We start from the raw sequence: 20,168 nt of genomic DNA on the forward strand, positions 1-20,168 counted from the left end.
TATTTACTTAATAACTGCTGGTATAATATCTTGCTATTATAAAATTAATTTTAATATCATAAAAGACATATTTCCTACAAGTTTCAAGCAGAGAATGCATATATAGTTAACACGAATGACTTCTCCTTGATGAAACTCTCCAGCTAGTGTTTGTTTATAACAAAATCAATCTTCAGTGTTGTGTAGTAGAGAAAAATTTAGTTATATTCAGTTTACGTAAAGCTAAAAGTGGTCGACAGCACTCTTAGCACCACGGAGCATACTTCCGAACATTTTCCTCCTTATATGTGTACCTGAATACCGACGTAGCCGCTATGAAGGTGGTAAGAAGAAAAACATCCGTCAGTACCTTCGTGAATCTGGCTCCTGGTCTCTTTCTTGAGTCGTCAGAGGTAGGCAGTTCCCCTTCATTGTGTACTGTCCCTTTGGTCTCCTGTCACCTAAACTCATTTCCATAACTTTACATTTGCTCGTGTTGAACAAATTACATTTACATTTGATTGTGTGTGTGTGTGTGTGTGTGTGTGTGTGTGTGTGTGTGTGTGTGTGTGTGTGTGTGTGTGTGTGTGTGTGTGTACTCGTCTATTTGTACTCACCTATTTGTGCTTGCAGGATTGAGCATTGACTCTTGGATCCCGCCTTTCCAGCAATCGGTTGTTTACAGCAATGACTCCTGTCCCATTTCCCTATCATACCTAGTTTTAAAAGTATGAATAGTATTTTCTTCCACAACCTGTTCCCCAAGTGCATTCCATTTTTCCACTACTCTCACGCTAAAAGAAAACTTTCTAACATCTCTGTGACTCATCTGAGTTTCCAGTTTCCACCCATGTCCCCTCGTTCTGTTATTATTACGTGTGAACATTTCACCTATTTCCACTTTGTCAATTCCTCTGAGTATTTTATATGTCCCTATCATATCTCCTCTCTCCCTTCTTTTCTCTAGTGTCGTAAGGTTCAGTTCCTGCAGACGCTCTTCATATCCTATCCCTCGTAACTCTGGGACAAGCCTCGTCGCAAACCTCTGGACCTTCTCCAGTTTCTTTATGTGTTTCTTCAGGTGGGGGCTCCATGATGGCGCGGCATACTCTAGGACGGGTCTCACGTAGGCAGTGTAAAGCGCCCTAAAAGCCTCCTCATTTAGGTTTCTAAACGAAGTTCTAATTTTCGCCAGTGTAGAGTACGCTGCTGTCGTTATCCTATTTATATGTGCCTCAGGAGTTAGATTACGTGTCACATCCACTTCCAGGTCTCTTTCTCGAATCGTTACAGGTAGGCTGTTCCCCTTCATTGTGTACTGTCCCTTTGGTCTCCTATCACCTGATCCCATTTCCATATCTTTACATTTACTGGCGTTAAACTCCAGTAGCCATTTCCCTGACCATCTCTGCAACCTGTTTAAGTCCTCTTGGAGGATCCTACAATCCTCGTCTGTCACAACTCGTCTCATTAATTTTGCGTCATCCGCAAACATTGACATGTATGATTCCACTCCTGTAAACATATCATTTATGTAAATTAGAATGAGGATTGGTCCCAGCACCGATCCTTGAGGAACTCCACTTGTTACTGTTCACCAGTCCGACTTCTCGCCCCTTACCATTACCCTCTGGCTCCTTCCTGTTAGGTAGTTCTTCACCCATACTAGGGCCTTTCCGCTTACTCCTGCCTGCCTCTCAAGTTTGTATAGCAGTCTCATTTGCGGTACTGTATCAAAGGCCTTTTGGCAGTCAAGAAATATGCAGTCTGCCCAGCCTTCTCTGTCCTGCCTTATCCTTGTTACTTTTTCAGAGAATTCTAAAAGGTTTGTTAGGCATGATTTCCCTGTCCAGAACCCATGTTGGTGCTTGTTTACAAACCCAATGCTCTCCAGGTGCTCAACAAGTCTTAGCCTAATTATTCTTTCAAGTATTTTGCAGGGGATGCTTGTCAGTGATACGGGTCTGTAGTTAAGTGCCTCCTCCCTATCACCTTTCTTGAAAATCGGTACGACATTTGCCTCCTTCCAGCAACTGGGCAATTCTCCCGACATAAGTGACTCATTAAAGATCATTGCCAGAGGCACGCTGAGAGCCTGCACTGCCTCTTTAAGTATCCACGGTGATACTTTGTCTGGCCCAACAGCTTTATTTTCAACCAGTGTTGTCAACTGTTTCATTACCTCCTCTGCTGTCACCTCTATATCTGATAGTCTTTCATCTAGGGTAATCGCTTCTTTCAATGGGAGCTGCTCAGGCTCGGTTGTGAACACTCCATGGAATTTTGCATTCAGTACCTCGCAGATTTCCTTGTCGCTTTCTGTATATGCCCCTTCTGTTTTCCTTAGTCTTGTCACTTGGTCATTTACCGACATCTTCCTTCTTATATGGCTATGTAGTAGTTTAGGTTGCTTTTTCGCTTTGACTGCAATATTATTCACATAATTTATTTCCGACACTCGTCTTATTACGCCTGCCCGAAACGCTTTGCGTAATAGTGGCTTTAGGCATTGTATGTACTAGCTCTATCTATAAAGCCAACAAACTTTGTAAATCTCTTTATGTATGTACCTTACCTAAATAAAGATTATTATTATTATTATGTTAATGTAATCATTCCTAGCTCTGTTACATCTAATCCTGTTGTCCTCTGTCCTTTGTCTTCTGTACTTCCTCCACTCCCTCCTGCTTCTCACCTTTGCTTCCTGACACTGTCTAATAAACCATGGGTTATTATATTCCCTCCTGCTTTTTTCCTTTATTGTTGGAATAAATCTCTCTTCAGCCTCCTTGCATTTCATAATGACTTGGTTCATCATACCTTGCACTGTTTTTCCTCTAAGTTCTTCCTCCCACTGCACTTCTCCCAGGTAGTTCCTTATCCTTCTGTAGTCCCCTTTTCTGTAATCAAGTCTCCTTTCCCGGACCTCTTGTCCTTTGGTCACAATTTTAAGCTCCATCATGTAGTCAAAGACTAGGACACAATGGTCACTGTCTCCTAGTGGTATTTCATGTTCCAACTGCTCGATGTCTTTTAAATTCTGGGTGAAAATGAGATCTAATAGGCTGGGCGTATCCCCTCCTCTTTCCCTAGTATCTTCCTTCACATGCTGTGTTAGGAAATTCCTGTCAATAACGTCTACCAGCTTCGTTCCCCAGGTCTCCTCCCCGCCATTGGGATTCCTCGTTTCCCAATCTATCTCTCCGTGATTTAGGTCCCCCATGACCAGCAGCTTCGCTCTCATTCTATGTGCTATAGTTGCTGCCCTCTGCAGTTCATCTATACTTGTCTTGTTGCTGTCCTCGTACTCCTGCCTGGGCCTTCTATTGTTTGGTGGGGGATTGTAGAGTATCAAGATTACAATCTTCTTCCCATCCACTGTCAGAGTTCCATGTATTAAGCTCGTGCTTTCATTGGTACCCGGATTTTCCAGCTCATCAAACTTCCATTTCCGCTCTATTAGGAGTGCCACTCCTCCTCCCTGTCTCTGTGTCCTTTCTTTTCTTATCACCTGGTACCCCTCTGGAAAGATTGCATCCGAGATCATGCCATTTATTTTAGTTTCCACTATTGCCACTATGTCTGGGTCTGCCTCACTAACTCTTTCTTTTATCTCTTCTGCTTTATTGGCTACCCCATCAGCATTGGTGTACCAAACCTTGAGACTCTTCTTGGAAACTCGGGTGTCAGAGTTCCCCCTTTCACCGGGGGTCTGGGGGGAACTGGGGGGTGTCTGGGGGGCGAGTGGGGGCGAGTGGGGGCTGTGGGGTGAATGGGGGGGGGTGCTAGGGAGGTGCCTGGGAGTGCCTGGTAGGCGAATGGGGTCTGGGCATCTAGGGGGGTAGGAAGGGCATAATGGGTCTGAAAGTTAGGGGTCTGAAAAGCATAGGGGGTTGAGAAATAGAGTGAGACTGAGAGTCAGATAGAGGGTTGAGAGGTTGGGGGGGGGAGAGGGATATTGAGGGCAGAGGGCTGAGAGGAGAATGGAGCATGGGTGCTGGGAGTGGAAGAGAGGGTGTATTAGTTAGGGGGGAATTGGGGGTAGGTGGGGGTTTTTGGGTAGAAGAGGGGAAGAGGGAGATGGGGGGAAGGTGTTAGGGGGTCACAAGGTGCGGGGGTTAGATGTGGGCTGGAGGTACATAGGAGGGGTGAGGGTTGGGTGGGGTTTGGGGGTGAGTGTAAGAGGGGTGCAGTGGAAGCTGGGATGGAGTAGATGGAATTGAAGGCAATGAGGTAGAAGGGGCAGGGGAGTAGGAAGGGGTAGTAGGGGAGGGGGATGGGAAGGTGGGTTTGGGGAGGGCATGGCTTGACCCACTGGGGTCGTTGACAGGTGTGATGTAGCAGGGGCAGGGGAATCATTGGGGAGGTGCAAATGTGGAAGGGACAGGGGGATTTTGGGGGGATGAAGCAGGGGGGTTTTGGGGGGCTGAGGCAGGGGGGAGGTATAGGAGGGCTGAGTTGGGGAGGATGCGACCTTGGAGGTGACCTGGGAGGTGGCCTGGGAGGTGACCTGGGATGTGACCAGGGAGGTGAGACTACCTGAGAGGCTGGGTTCGGTGTCGTGCATGCCACCTATTCTTGTAGGCTATTTGCTCATCTTTCGTCATAAACCTCTCTATAAACACATTGTAATGGGTTTCACTTCTTTTGAGTAAATGCTTGTTCCTCATTATGTACTCCACAGCCTCCTCATTGGAGAATTGCACCAGAACAGGTCTATTCTTGGTACAATTATAAGGTCCAATTTTAAGGTGTGTGTGTGTGTGTTTACTAGTTGTGTTTACTAGTTGTGTTTTTGCGGGGGTTGAGCTTTGCTCTTTCGGCCCGCCTCTCAACTGTCAATCAACTGTTTACTAACTACTTTTTTTTTTTTCTTTTTTTTTCTTTTTTTTTCCACACCACACACACACACCCCAGGAAGCAGCCCGTGACAGCTGACTAACTCCCAGGTACCTATTTACTGCTAGGTAACAGGGGCACTTAGGGTGAATGAAACTTTGCCCATTTGTTTCTGCCTCGTGCGGGAATCGAACCCGCGCCACAGAATTACTAGTCCTGCGCGCTATCCACCAGGCTACGAGGCCCCCTATTGTACTCACCTAATTGTACTCACCTAATTGTGCTTGCGGGGGTTGAGCTCTGGCTCTTTGGTCCCGCCTCTCAACCGTCAATCAACTGGTGTACAGATTCCTGAGCCTATTGGGCTCTATCATATCTACATTTGAAACTGTGTATGGAGTCAGCCTCCACCACATCACTTCCTAATGCATTCCATTTACTAACTACTCTGACACTGAAAAAGTTCTTTCTAACGTCTCTGTGGCTCATTTGGGTACTCAGCTTCCACCTGTGTCCCCTTGTTCGAGTCCCACCAGTGTTGAATAGTTCATCCTTGTTTACCCGGTCGATTCCCCTGAGGATTTTGTAGGTTGTGATCATGTCCCCCCTTACTCTTCTGTCTTCCAGTGTCGTGAGGTGCATTTCCCGCAGCCTTTCCTCATAACTCATGCCTCTTAGTTCTGGGACTAGTCTAGTAGCATACCTTTGGACTTTTTCCAGCTTCGTCTTGTGCTTGACAAGGTACGGGCTCCATGCTGGGGCCGCATACTCCAGGATTGGTCTTACATATGTGGTGTACAAGATTCTGAATGATTCCTTACACAGGTTCCTGAACGCCGTTCTGATGTTAGCCAGCCTCGCATATGCCGCAGACGTTATTCTCTTTATGTGGGCTTCAGGAGACAGGTTTGGTGTAATATCAACTCCTAGATCTTTCTCTCTGTCTGTTTCATTAAGTACTTCATCTCCTATTCTGTATCCTGTGCCTGGCCTCCTGTTTCCACTTCCTAGTTTCATTACTTTGCATTTACTCGGGTTGAACTTCAACAGCCATTTGTTGGACCATTCACTCAGTCTATCCAGGTCATCTTGTAGCCTCCAACTATCATCCTCTGTTTCAATCCTCCTCATAATTTTTGCATCGTCGGCAAACATTGAGAGGAACGAATCTATACCCTCTGGGAGATCATTTACATATACCAGAAACAGTATAGGTCCAAGGACTGACCCCTGCGGGACTCCACTTGTGACGTCTCGCCAATCTGAGACCTCACCCCTCACACAGACTCGTTGTCTCCTGTTGCTTAGGTATCCCTCTATCCACCGGAGTACCTTCCCTCTCACTCCAGCCTGCATCTCCAACTTTCGCACTAGCCTCTTGTGTGGCACTGTATCAAAGGCTTTCTGACAATAAAAAAATATGCAGTCTGCCCACCCTTCTCTTTCTTGCCTTATTTTTGTTGCCTGGTCGTAGAATTCAAGTAACCCTGTGAGGCAGGACCTGCCATCCCTGAACCCATGTTGATGCTGTGTTACAAAGTTCCTTCGCTCCAGATGCTCCACTAGTTTTTTTCGCACAATCTTCTCCATCAGCTTGCATGTGTGTGTGTGTGTGTGTGTGTGTGTGTGTGTGTGTGTGTGTGTGTGTGTGTGTGTGTGTGTGTGTGTGTGTGTGTGTGTGTGTGTGTGTGTGTGTGTGTGTGTGTGTGTGTGTGTGTGTGTGTTTGGGTGAGTGTGTGTGTGTTTGAGTGTAAATCACGAAGAAATTAACACGTGATGAATAATGTGACAGTGTCAGACCATGGGGAAATGATTAAGACAGGAAATTCTCTTAAGTACTTTCGAATTTAATAATACATCTTCAGAAAGATGGATTTAAGGATGATTGATTGATGAACATTAAGGAACTTAAGAGGTGGCATGGTCATGAATAACCCGTAAGTGGTAGATTTTTTTAAGTGAATGTGATCTTTCTCCGTGCAAGGATAAACTGTGTGCTGAGCTCGCATTTAAATCGTCGGTCCTAACTATGTGGCTGCTATCGCGGGGGAGGATGCTGCACGACAGTATTTATGATGGTGTCCAGCTACTGGACACCTTTTTGAGTGGCAGTGTTGATGGCTTCAGGGTGGTAACTGCAAGATTCAGGGACTCCTAAATCCTCCTAAGGTAGTTGGTTGCTTCACATTAAAGTAGATAGTGAAGTGGTGGCTTTTTTGTGATTGTTTGGCAGAAGATGCAATTCCCAATCTCTAGGTTCACCAATCTCCCATTTGCATCTGTAACCTAGACATAATCTATTTAACCGAACTGCTATTTCCCTATGGATTCCTTTCGCGATATTTAACCTGTCTAACTTGGAGGTCTGAAGATACCATATTGCAGAGGGCGAACCTTCTGCTACTCTCTGTTGTAGATTGGCTTTGTTGAGGTGTTTTTTGTGTGTTCTTGGCAGGGTTGGATTCTTTTGTGGCCCACTGGATGACGAGTTGCCACTTTAGCAGTTTCATCGGCTTTCTCTTTTAATGGGATTCTTACATGGGATAGAATCCAGTTTAGAGTTATGTTGAATTCTTTGCCTTTACCTACAGCTCCTAGATATATAATATTTGTAATTATTACCATGTTGTGTTTCAACTGTTTTTTCCTAATATTTGAAGTTCAGCTTTTGAGTCTGTGTGTATGATTGCGTTTTGTGCAATCACATATGCAATTGTCTGTCGTATGGCTAACAGCTCAGTTTGGGTTGATGATACTGGTCCTCCAAGTCTCCAATATGCCTGTTCGTTGTCCCTGCAAAGAGCAGCACCAGCACTCTCGTATTCTGTGTCCACCAATCCGTCTGTGAAGATGTGAGTGGCTTCTGCTACTGTAATGCTGCTCATTTGCTTTCCTCTGATGCTCCTTAGGATTGTTGGATCATAGGCAGCCTTTATTATTGGAAGACCTTCTATTACTATTTTGAGGTTAGGCTCCTCCCACGGTGGGAACAAGTGTAATTTGGGTGTGGATGATCACCTTCTTTATCAAGAATCATGTTATTTAATTGTAGTATGCTTGAGGACTTCTCCCGCTCTGGCAGCCCAAGTTTCCGCTGTTTTAGCCAAGTGTATCCACCAAGGCCTGTTGTACTGGGACTGTATCAGGGGAAACAATTATCTTACTGATAATCGTAGTTGTTCTTTTATATATTCTTTCTTGAAGAGTTGCTCTTCTATTTCCAATTTAAGAGTTTCCAGTTTTGTCCACATTGGGGCTCCCAGGGCAGCTTTCATAGCATTATTTTGTGCTTCTTCAAGCCTTTTCCACTGTTGTTGTGAAAGGCTTGTGAGTGCAGGTGCTGCATAGTCGATATCTGATCTGACTGCCTGTACATAATATGTGCGAAGGACTTGCAGATTGGCTCCTCCAGAGTGGGAGGGTCGTGACCTGAGGATTGCCGTCCGAGCCGCAGTTCACTCTCTTAAGTAAGTGACCGTAGCATTAAAATTTATGTGTATGTCCTGGATTATTCTTAGATACTGATAGGTGTCCAGCCATTCAATTAGTTGACCTGTACTTTGAGTTGGTTGTTGGGCTTCACTATTTGTATGGGCATGGCTTTTGTCTTTGTGGGGTTGAGTTTTATTCTAATTTGCTTTGCCTTTTAACTGATGCAGTCTAAGCATTTGGGTGCAAGGTGCGCCGCATCCCTTCCTTCGGTGGATAAATTCGTCCGCATAGTTTAGCAGCCTGCAGTGTTGTGGGAGTTTCAGCCTCATTATTCTTTCCAGTAAACAGCTGCAGATTTGGGGCCGAGAATGCCTCCTTGCACTGTACCATTTTCAGCTTTTGTATTCAGAGACTGTGCCATGAAGTTTTACTCTTGCTTCTCGGTTTATGAGACAGTTTTTTGTCCAGTGGAGCAGGTTGCCTTTGACCTCGTTGTCGATGAAGCAGCAGAGAATAGCTGAAGCGCTAGCCAGTTCCACGGCTATCGGGAGGTCCAGGAATATCGGTATTCCTTTTCTGTCATTCAGGTGGGGTAACAGAGTGGTAATACATTCCACTGTACAAACCCCATTTCTATAGGTATACATATCCTGGTGCAGTTTAGACATTTTCCACTCAAGTCTGTTGCGTGCCATTCTGTCGTCTTGGCTGCACAGCTTTGGAGAGAGATGGACCTTGAATTAGCTGGATCTTAGGGTTTTGGGATCGGCACTATGTCTGCGCTATTCCAAGCTGTATTCCTAGTTTGAGAAGTCCGAGCTAAATTAATTAACCTAAGGCATGCAGTGTCTCCCTCTGGCCCGAGGTTCCTGATCATTTTAAAGGTTATTTTGTTGTTTCCAGAGGATGTATCTTTGGAGTTTTTCTTAGTCCGATTGAGCTCATCCAGTGTGACAGGAGTATCAGTGTCAGAAGCTTCTGCACATGCTGTAAGGATTCTGTTCCACCTTTCTTCCTCTAATCTTTTCTGCACTGCTAGTGCTTCTGGTGGATGCTGAATACTGGCTGTTCTTTCTGCAAATTTGGTTGCCAGTACTTCGGGTTCCTGTTGAGGATCCTTAGGGTGTGGGGCATTTCGTGTTTTATTTACTTTGACCCTGTGGATTTGCTGCCACATCTCTCCATGAGAGGTGTGTTCATTCAGATGTGAGCACCATTGTAGCCACTTTTGTCCTTTGATTATCCTAGTCTCTTGACGAACATGTTCCTCGACCTCATAGACTAGGGACCTGTTGCAGTCACTTGGCTGCTTTTTGTATAGCTTTTTTGAGCTGTTAAGTCTATGATTGAGTTCTAAAACACGTTCGCAATAGTATCAGTGATCTTTGTCGTGTCTGGTGTACTGTTATTTTCAGTGGAATTGAGTGGTTGGCTGCACTTTGAATTGCTTGACAAAATCTTGTTCTGCCTGATTAATGTCTTCGGGAACAACATAGTTTCTATGCCACTCTGAGATGAAGTTTTGAAAGTGGTCCCAGTTTACTAGAGTGAAGTTCCAGGCATTTTAGATAAATTTGGACCCCATAGTGGTCGTTTGTGAGTGTTGGCTGAACTGACCATGTTGTTGCATCTCTGAGGAAGGCTGAAAGGAAGATAATGTCTAGTCTACCACCTTGGATTTTGATGGGGAATCAAAAGAATCTAAACAAGAATATAAACATTTTTGTTTAGGATTTGAATTTCTGGTAGCTGGTTGTTACGGTATCAACACCGTTGCTGGAGTGAGGTGTGGTGATATCGACGCCATCTATGGACCTGCACTCCAACTCCCAGGCTTTAGGTGAGACGCAGACAACTCCATCTGTTGGCGGAGGTGTGGAATCTGTGAAAGTCTCCTGTTTCATTCCTCAGGAGGTAAGGTCGATTATGATGATCACCTCAGGTGAGTGAAGCACCGATAACAACGCTACCTAGATTGTGCATTCGATTACATTTCACAGTTCTCCGATGAAAGGGTGCCGTCCTATGTTCCCCATGTATACTTTCTGTCTGGCTAATGACTTTTATGTTCACAGAGGTGACGTGATGAGTCTATTGGGCTGTGGAAATCAGTTCACCTTGGCCAACCTAGAACTCCTGGCATGTTTCCTGCAAGGAGAAGTGACCGCTGTCAGTATTAAGCAGTGTGTTGGCTGTTGTATTTAGGCAGAGTTGTGTAGACCGTCGTACCCGGGAATTGTCCAAAAAGGGTTTCAAGACAATAGCACTGGTCGTCAGCGGAGAAGTTCTGCTAGTGTGTAGTCAGACTTCGGCCAGGGTGTTAGTGGAGACCCCCGGACGAATAATTTGTGTTCCTTGTTTGCATGTTGCTAAAGACCTCTGCCAGTGTGTTTCTGGAGAGCAGATATAGGGTATTGGGACATCGTGATGATACGGTGTGGGACTGGCCCATGATGACTAACGTGAACTCATCTTACCGGTGATTACCACTTAGCATGGACGACGTATACTATAAGATAGTGGACTAGCGTGGGTTTTGAAGAACACTACAGAAATATTAAAAGACACTGTGTACATAAGTGTAGTTATATTTTATTAAATAATATATTGATGAAGGTGTAATTGTGTCGTGTTTATCACCCGTTATTCCATGCAAAATTACTTGCTACTGTCTATTATTGAGAACTTAGCATTGACTTAGTAAGGGATCATAGAAAAAGAGGCTCTAAAGCACATTACGGAAAAAGAACCTGGTTACTGGCTCAAGCAGACCATAACACTGGTCAGGTCAATGGGCTATGTGAGGGCCGGCCTCATTTGTTGTGTTCGAGCCTAGTGCCAAATGATGATGGACATTGAAATCATCATAAATTATTCTGTTTGATGTGGTGGCGTGTCCAAATAACAATGCAAGACCCATTTCAGCACGTGGAGACTTGTAAACATTAAACACTTCAAGTTTGTCGAGTCTTAGCTCATGGGATACTCCGATATCCTCTGTCTTAACCATTTATAACTACTCATACGCTAACCATTTTGTTATTGTTACGGTAAAAACTGTTTTGAAACGAAAATACGGTAGTAGATATGGACAAAGGTGCTAATTACATTATCTTATTTACCGGTAGAAGCAAAGTTTGTTGATAATTTTTCAATTCGTCCTCCAGGAAAGCTAGAACATCAACAGAAACCTTAGAAAAACAGCAGCCAACACCAAATTAACGACACTCCATTGAGTCTCTTTGCTCGAAGGTCCCTGTCAACGCTGCTCTAGTATTCCTGGAAGACAAATTGAAAATTTACCAGGTGAATGAAGTGTTATTACCCAGGATATGACGGTCAGCATATGACTAGGACGTGGATCACCTAAATCCTACAAGCCAAAGTGGCATCTCAGGGAAGGCCTAAAGTTAGGTGCAGCAGTTAGGTGCTTATAAAATCATTTCTCTTTAAGAGATGTTGGTGGTTCAGAACGTAGATCAGCTGTCAATGTGGTCGGTGGTTCGAGGCTCAAAGTCACCAGGTGAATACAATGTTATTACACTTGATAGGGTTGTTAGCCATATGTACAACTAATATAGTTGTAAATCCAAGTGAGATTTACACACACACACACACACACACACACACACACACACACACACACACACACACACACACACACACACACACACACACACACACACACACACACACATAGAGGAGGAAGCTAGCAGGAACGGATCCAGACTACTAATCACGAGAGACTTCAACCACGGGAAGATTGATTGGGAGAACAGAGACCCACATGGAGGACCAGACATATGGAGAGCTAAGCTGCTGGACGTGGCAACAAGTGTGGGGAACTCTGCCTCTAGTTTAATACTAATAAAATGTATAATTCTATAAATGCAAATAATGATTAAATCTAAGTTAGCTCGAAGGACCATAAAATATGTTAAATGAGAGAACCAGTGATTTATGGATCTCTATGATTATACGTAATTAAATCCTGTAATTCTATTAAGCAATGAACCTTATATTCTATAACTTCCAGAACCAGTTTCCCATGACACATTTTGGGGGGGGGGGTATTCTATGAGATTAATCTATATGCAATATATATTATGTAATACTGATAATATGCACACACATAGATAATGATAAAAAATGTAATGCAAGAAATGCTACTGCATATTAAAATTCAAATCATGTATCTGATTAATATGCAATAATTAGAAATGCTTGACTCTTCAATAATTAAATTATACTATCTACAATGAAAACTGATTAAATCTCAGCTGTGACAGAGGGACGTAGGTGGAGCCCAATCTCGACAACAGTCTGGAAACAGCTTGAGATAGTGATCCTTGGAACACGTGAGATATATCAGTCACACGCTTCTTCAGTGGTGTTGCACCATGCTGCAATAATTAAATTCCATAATTTCCACTCCAAAATAATATTCGCACACATAAATACAATATTTAAATATTTGGAGGGAGAGGAAACACTATTTACATAGGAATTATTTTATCGATTGCAGCGTCACGACATGGCACCTATATTAATTATTATTAGAGCTCAAAATAATAATACAAAAAGGTAAAAATGCCTTCCGAACTGGTGTCCGTGATTTCAGTTTCAATCAATCTGTTAACTTTTGTTTTCAATTCGGCTGTATTGTCCTTCGTTTTACCCTTTGGAATTTAGTTTGCTCAGAGAGTATGAGGTTCATTTTCGCTAGATATTCGTCTTTTTTAAGAATGACGTATATTGGTGACGTGTCACCTCTCCTGACGACTATCTCCTTGTTCTCACGAAGGCTTTTAGCTGCCGCTTTGAGCTCGGGGGACAGTATGGTGTTCCTGTAGTTGCCTCGAATCTTTCCTCCTTCTGCAATAAGTTCTGCTTGCAAGGTGTCTTTGGTGGTGACCTTTTATTGTGCCTCGAGGTCGAATATGTCGCCCAACAGGATCTCCAACCCCACTTTACGGGCCATCTTACTTGGTCTGGACATAACGTGACAGTTTATACACAGATATAGGAGAGTGACTTGGTCCTCAGTGAGGTTAATTCCTGCAAGGTTCAGGAAGCCATCTCTTGGACGTGGAATCACCATAAGTCCTCCATATAATGTTGTTAGTTTCTTGATTATCCTGGTTTCGGTGCTGAGGTGATGTCGATCTGTGAGGATGTCGAGGTGTTGCTCGATACGAGTACGGAGGTTTTCGTCGATGTTCTTCTACACGGGTACCATCGAACAGATAGTCTTAGCTGACATGAACTTGAAACCTGCCATACACTGCAGGTATGTTGACGACATTTTTACACAGGTACCTGATGTCAGACATCTGAAAAAGCTGAAGGAGGCATTCGAGTGTAATTCTGTATTGAGTTTCACTTACGAGATGGAGAAGGATGGGAAGCTGCCCTTTCTAGATGTAACAGTCATGGAAAGGAGCGGAGGTTTCCACACTGCAGTCTACACTAAGGAAGCCAACAGAGGAATGTTCCTCATTGCCAGCAGTGACTGCCCAGACAGGTACAACAGAAGTATTGTCAACACTTACGTCGACCGTGCTCTCAGCCACAGCTCAGGATGTAAGGAAGTCGATGAAGAACTCTGTAGGGTAAGGCAGTTCTTAGTCAACAACGGCTTCTCCAATGGTTTCATTGAAGTCATAATAAAAAGAAAAGTGAAACGCCATGCAACCTCTGAAGAGACAACCAACACAACACCTATACCCCCTATTTGACTATTTTACAGGAACCTCTTTTCCACAGTTCATAAAACGGAGGAAAGGGTCCTGAAAGATATTGTTGATAAGAACGTTATCCCTACAGACAAAAATCAGAAGATAAAATTGACGATTTATTATAAAACCAAAAAAAGGGCCAATCTACTCATGAAAAACTCTCCAGACACATAGCAGAACGCCTTAAAAGAGACCAACGTCATCTATGCCTTCAAATGCCCACTTGGGGACTGTAAGCCCCAAAGAACTTAGTATATAGGCAAGACAACAACATCTCTTTCCAGGCAATTAACAATGCATAAGCAACCGGGCTCCATTAAGGAACATGTAATCTCTTCCCACAACCAGACCATCACCAGACAAGTCTTAACAAATAACACAGAAATCATCGATAGATACAGCGATAACAGGCGGCTTGACATCTGCGAGGCACTACACATCAAAAAGTCAACACCAGCAATCAACAGCCAATTAATGCACAAATATATTCTACCCTCTTAGAGTCTCTGTACCAATATAGAAGCATCAAGAGGAAGTATGGGCCAATAGGCCCTTTGCAGTTACTTCCATTCTTCCTCTCTCATATATCCAATTTATACCCCTTGCACCGTGTTCTGTCTTGTGTTGGTCAAAAGTTTGTTCACCTCATCCAAAACTGTTGCAACATATCACCTCACCCAAATGCGAGTATGTAAGACAAGTTATTCAATATTATCATTAAGTAAAACTATCTTTAGTGTTTTCAGGTTACAGTTGTGTGTGAGTAAACTAAAGTCTTTGAAAATGTAATGAGTTATTACGAAACGCGTTCAAGCGTCGCGTCAGACTATATATAAAAATTAATTTTGGAGAATTGATATTTCCATTACAACCGTCAGTGAAAAAAAACATAAGAAATATTGAGAAAATTCGTGTTAGAATTATTAATCTTACCTTTTCCGCCACATTCAACAATATATATATATATATATATATATATATATATATATATATATATATATATATATATATATATATGTCGTACCTAGTAGCCGGAACGCACTTCTCAGCCTACTATGCAAGGCCCGATTTGCCTAATAAGCCAAGTTTTCATGAATTTAAGCTTTTTCGACTACCTAACCTACCTAACCTAACCTAACCTAACTTTTTCGGCTACCTAACCGAACCTAACCTATAAAGATAGGTTAGGTTAGGTTAGGTAGGGTTGGTTAGGTTTGGTCATATATCTACGTTAATTTTAATTCCAATAAAAAAAACATTGACCTCCTACATAATGAAATGGGTAGCTTTATCATTTCATGAGAAAAAAATTAGAGAAGATATAATAATTCAGGAAAACTTGGCTTATTAGGCAATTCGGGCCTTGCATAGTAGGCTGAGAAGTGTGTGTATATATATATATATATATATATATATATATATATATATATATATATATATATATATATATATATATATATATATATATATATATATATATATATATATATATATATATATATATATGTCGTACCTAGTAGCCAGAACGCACTTCTCAGCCTACTATGCAAGGCCCGATTTGCCTAATGAGCCAAGTTTTCATGAATTAATTGTTTTTCGGCAACCTAACCTACCTAACCTAACTTTTTCGGCTACCTAACCTAACCAAACCTATAAAGATAAGTTAGGTTAGGTTAGGTAGGGTTGGTTAGGTTCGGTCATATATCTACGTTAATTTTAACTCCAATAAAAAAAAATTGACCTCATACATAATGAAATGGGTAGCTTTATCATTTCATAAGAAAAAATTAGAGAAAATATATTAATTCAGGAAAACTTGGCTTATTAGGCAAATCGGGCCTTGCATAGTAGGCCGAGAAGTGCATCCTGGCTACTAGGTACGACATTATATATATATATATATATGTCGTACCTAGTAGCCAGAACTCACTTTTTGACCTACTATTCAAGGCCCGATTTGCCTAATAAGCCAAGTTTTCCTGAATTAATATATTTTTTCTAATTTTTTTCTTATGAAATGATAAAGCTACCCATTTCATTATGTATGAGGTAAATTTTTTTTATTGTAGTTAAAATTAACGTAGATATATGACCGAACCTAACCAACCCTACCTAACCTAACCTAACCTATCTTCATAGGTTAGGTTGGGTTAGGTTGCCGAAAAAGGTAGGTTAGGTTAGGTTAGGTAGGTTAGGTAGTCTAAAAAACATTAATTCATGAAAACTTGGCTTATTAGGCAAATCGGGCCTTGAATAGTAGGCTGAGAAGTGCGTTCTGGCTATTAGGTACGACATATATATATATATATATATATATATATATATATATATATATATATATATATATATATATATATTTATATTGATATTTCCATTACATATATATATATATATATATATTTATATTGATATTTCCATTACATATATATATATATATATATATATATATATATATATATATATATATATATATATATATATATATATATATATATATTGATATTTCCATTACAACCGTCAGTGAAGAAAAACATAAGAAATATTGAGAAAATTCGTGTTGGAATTATTAATCTTACCTTTTCCGCCACATTCAACAATATATATATATATATATATATATATATATATATATATATATATATATATATATATATATATATATATATATATATATATATATATATATATATATATATATATATATATATATATATATATATGTGTGTGTGTGTGTATATCACGAAAATAAACACGTGATTAAGAATGTGACAATGTCAGACCACGGAGGAAAAATGAAACAGGAAATTTCCTTAAGTACTTTCGTATATTAAATACATCTTCAGAAGGTTCACCTTCTGAAGATGTATTTAATATACGAAAGTACTTAAGGAAATTTCCTGTTTCATTTTTCCTCCGTGGTCTGACATTGTCACATTCTTAATCACGTGTTTATTTTCGTGATATACACACACACACACATATATATATATATATATATATATATATATATATATATATATATATATATATATATATATATATATATATATATATATATATATATATATATATAAATATATATATATATATATATATATATATGATGTACCTAGTAGCCAGAACGCACTTCTCAGCCTACTATGCAAGGCCAAATTTGCCTCATAAGCCAAGTTTTCATGAATTAATTGTTTTTCGACTACCTAACCTACCTAACCTAACCTAACCTAACTTTTTCGGCTACCTAACTTAACATAACCTATAAAGATAGGTTAGGTTAGGTTAGGTAGGGTTGGTTAGGTTCGGTCATATATCTACGTTAATTTTAACTCCAATAAAAAAAAATTGACCTCATACATAATGAAATGGGTAGCTTTATCATTTCATAAGAAAAAAATTAGAGAAAATATATTAATTCAGGAAAACTTGGCTTATTAAGCAAATTTGGCCTTGCATAGTAGGCTGAGAAGTGCGTTCTGGCTACTAGGTACGACATATATATATATATATATATATATATATATATATATATATATATATATATATATATATATATATATATATATATATATATATATATATATATATATGTCGTACCTAGTAGCCAGAACTCACTTCTCAACCTACTATGCAAGGCCCGATTTGCCTAATAAGCCAAGTTTTCATGAATTAATGTTTTTTCGTCTGCCTAACCTACCTAACCTAACCTAACCTAGCTTTTTTTGGCTACCTAACCTAACCTTACCTATATATATAGGTTAGGTTAGGTTAGGTAGGGTTGGTTAGGTTCGGTCATATATCTACGTTAATTTTAACTCCAATAAAAAAAAATTCACCTCAAACATAATGAAATAGGTAGCTTTATCATTTCATAAGAAAAAAAAGAGAAAATATATTAATTCAAGAAAACTTGGCTTATTAGGCAAATCGGGCCTTGAATAGTAGGCTGAGAAGTGAGTTCTGGCTACTAGGTACGACATATATATATATATATATATATATATATATATATATATATATATATATATATATATATATATATATATATATATATATATATATATATATATAAATGTGGCGGAAAAGGTAAGATTAATAATTCTAACACGAATTTTCTCAATATTTCTTATGTTTTTCTTCACTGACGGTTGTAATGGAAATATCAATTCTCCAAAATTAATTTTTATATATAGTCTGACACATATATATAGTATATATAGTCTATATATATATATATATATATATATATATATATATATATATATATATATATATATATATATATATATATAATGTCGTACCTAGTAGCCAGGATGCACTTCTCGGCCTACTATGCAAGGCCCGATTTGCCTAATTAGCCAAGTTTTCCTGAATTAATATATTTTCTCTAATTTTTTCTTATGAAATGATAAAGCTACCCATTTCATTATGTATGAGGTCAATTTTTTTTTATTGGAGTTAAAATTAACGTAGATATATGACCGAACCTAACAAACCCTACCTAACCTAACCTAACTTATCTTTATAGGTTTGGTTAGGTTAGGTAGCCGAAAAAGTTAGGTTAGGTAGGTTAGGTTGCCGAAAAACTATTAATTCATGAAAACTTGGCTCATTAGGCAAATCGGGCCTTGCATAGTAGGCTGAGAAGTGCGTTCTGGCTACAAGGTACAACATATATATACATATATATATATATATATATATATATATATATATATATATATATATATATATATATATATATATATATATATATATATATATATATATATATATATATGTCGTACCTAGTAGCCAGAACGCACTTCTCAGCCTACTATGCAAGGCCCGATTTGCCTAATAAGCCAAGTTTTCCTGAATTAATATATTTTCTCTATCTTTTTTCTTATGAAATGATAAAGCTACCCATTTCATTAAATATGAGATCAATTTTTTTTATTGGAGTTAAAATTAACGTAGATATATGACCAAACCTAACCAACCCTGCCTAACCTAACCTAACCTATCTTTATAGGTTAGGTTAGGTTAGGTAGCAGAAAAAGTTAGGTTAGGTTAGGTTAGGTAGGTGAGGTAGTCGAAAAACAAATAATTCATGAAAACTTGGCTTATTAGGTAAATCGGGCCATGCATAGTAGGCTGAGAAGTGCGTTCTGGCTACTAGGTACGACATATATATATATATATATATATATATATATATATATATATATATATATATATATATATATATATATATATATATATATATATATATATATATATATATTGTTGAATGTGGCGGAAAAGGTAAGATTAATAATTCTAACACGAATTTTCTCAATATTTCTTATGTTTTTCTTCACTGACGGTTGTAATGGAAATATCAATTCTCCAAAATTAATTTTTATTTATGGTCTGACGCCTGAACGCGTTTCGTAATGGCTTATAACATTTTCATAGATTTACTTAACACACAAGTTCATCGTACTTATTCTCTATTGGGTGAGGTGATATGGTACAAACGTTATGGAGGAGGTGAACAAACCTGTGAAAAACACAAGACAGAAAACGAAACAATGGATACAAGTTGGATATGAGAACATAAGAATGGAAGTAACTGCAGAAGGCCTATTGGCCCATACTTAGTCCTGCTGCTTCTATATTGGTTCTGGATTCTGAAGTGGGTAGAATATAGATGTGCGTTAATTGGCTGTTGATTGCTGGTGTTGACTTTTTAATGTGTAGTGCCTCGCTGATGTCGAGCCGCCTGCTATCGCTGTACCTATCGATGATTTCTGTGTTGTTTGTTAAGATTTCTCTGGTGATTTTGTGGTTGTGAGAAGAGATTATATGTTCCTTGATGGAGCCCTGTTATTTATGCATTGTTAGTGGTCTGGAAAGAGATGCTATTGTCTTGCTTATATACTGAGTTCTTTGGAGCTTACAGTCCCCAAGTGGGCATTTAAAGGCATATATGATATTGGTTTCCTTCAAGGCCTTCTGTCTGGTGTCTGGGGAGTTTTACATGAGTAGATTGGCCGTTTTTTTGGTTTTATAATAAATTATCAATTGTATTTTCTGATTTTTGTCTGTAGGGATAACGTTCCTATCAACAATATCTCTAAGGACCCTTTCCTCCACTTTATGAGTCGTCGAAAAGAAGTTCCTGTAAAATAGTCTAATAAGGGTGTACAAGTGTTGTGT

Source organism: Procambarus clarkii, chromosome 30 (genome assembly GCF_040958095.1).
Source record: "Procambarus clarkii isolate CNS0578487 chromosome 30, FALCON_Pclarkii_2.0, whole genome shotgun sequence".
Classification (NCBI taxonomy): Eukaryota; Metazoa; Arthropoda; class Malacostraca; order Decapoda; family Cambaridae; genus Procambarus; species Procambarus clarkii.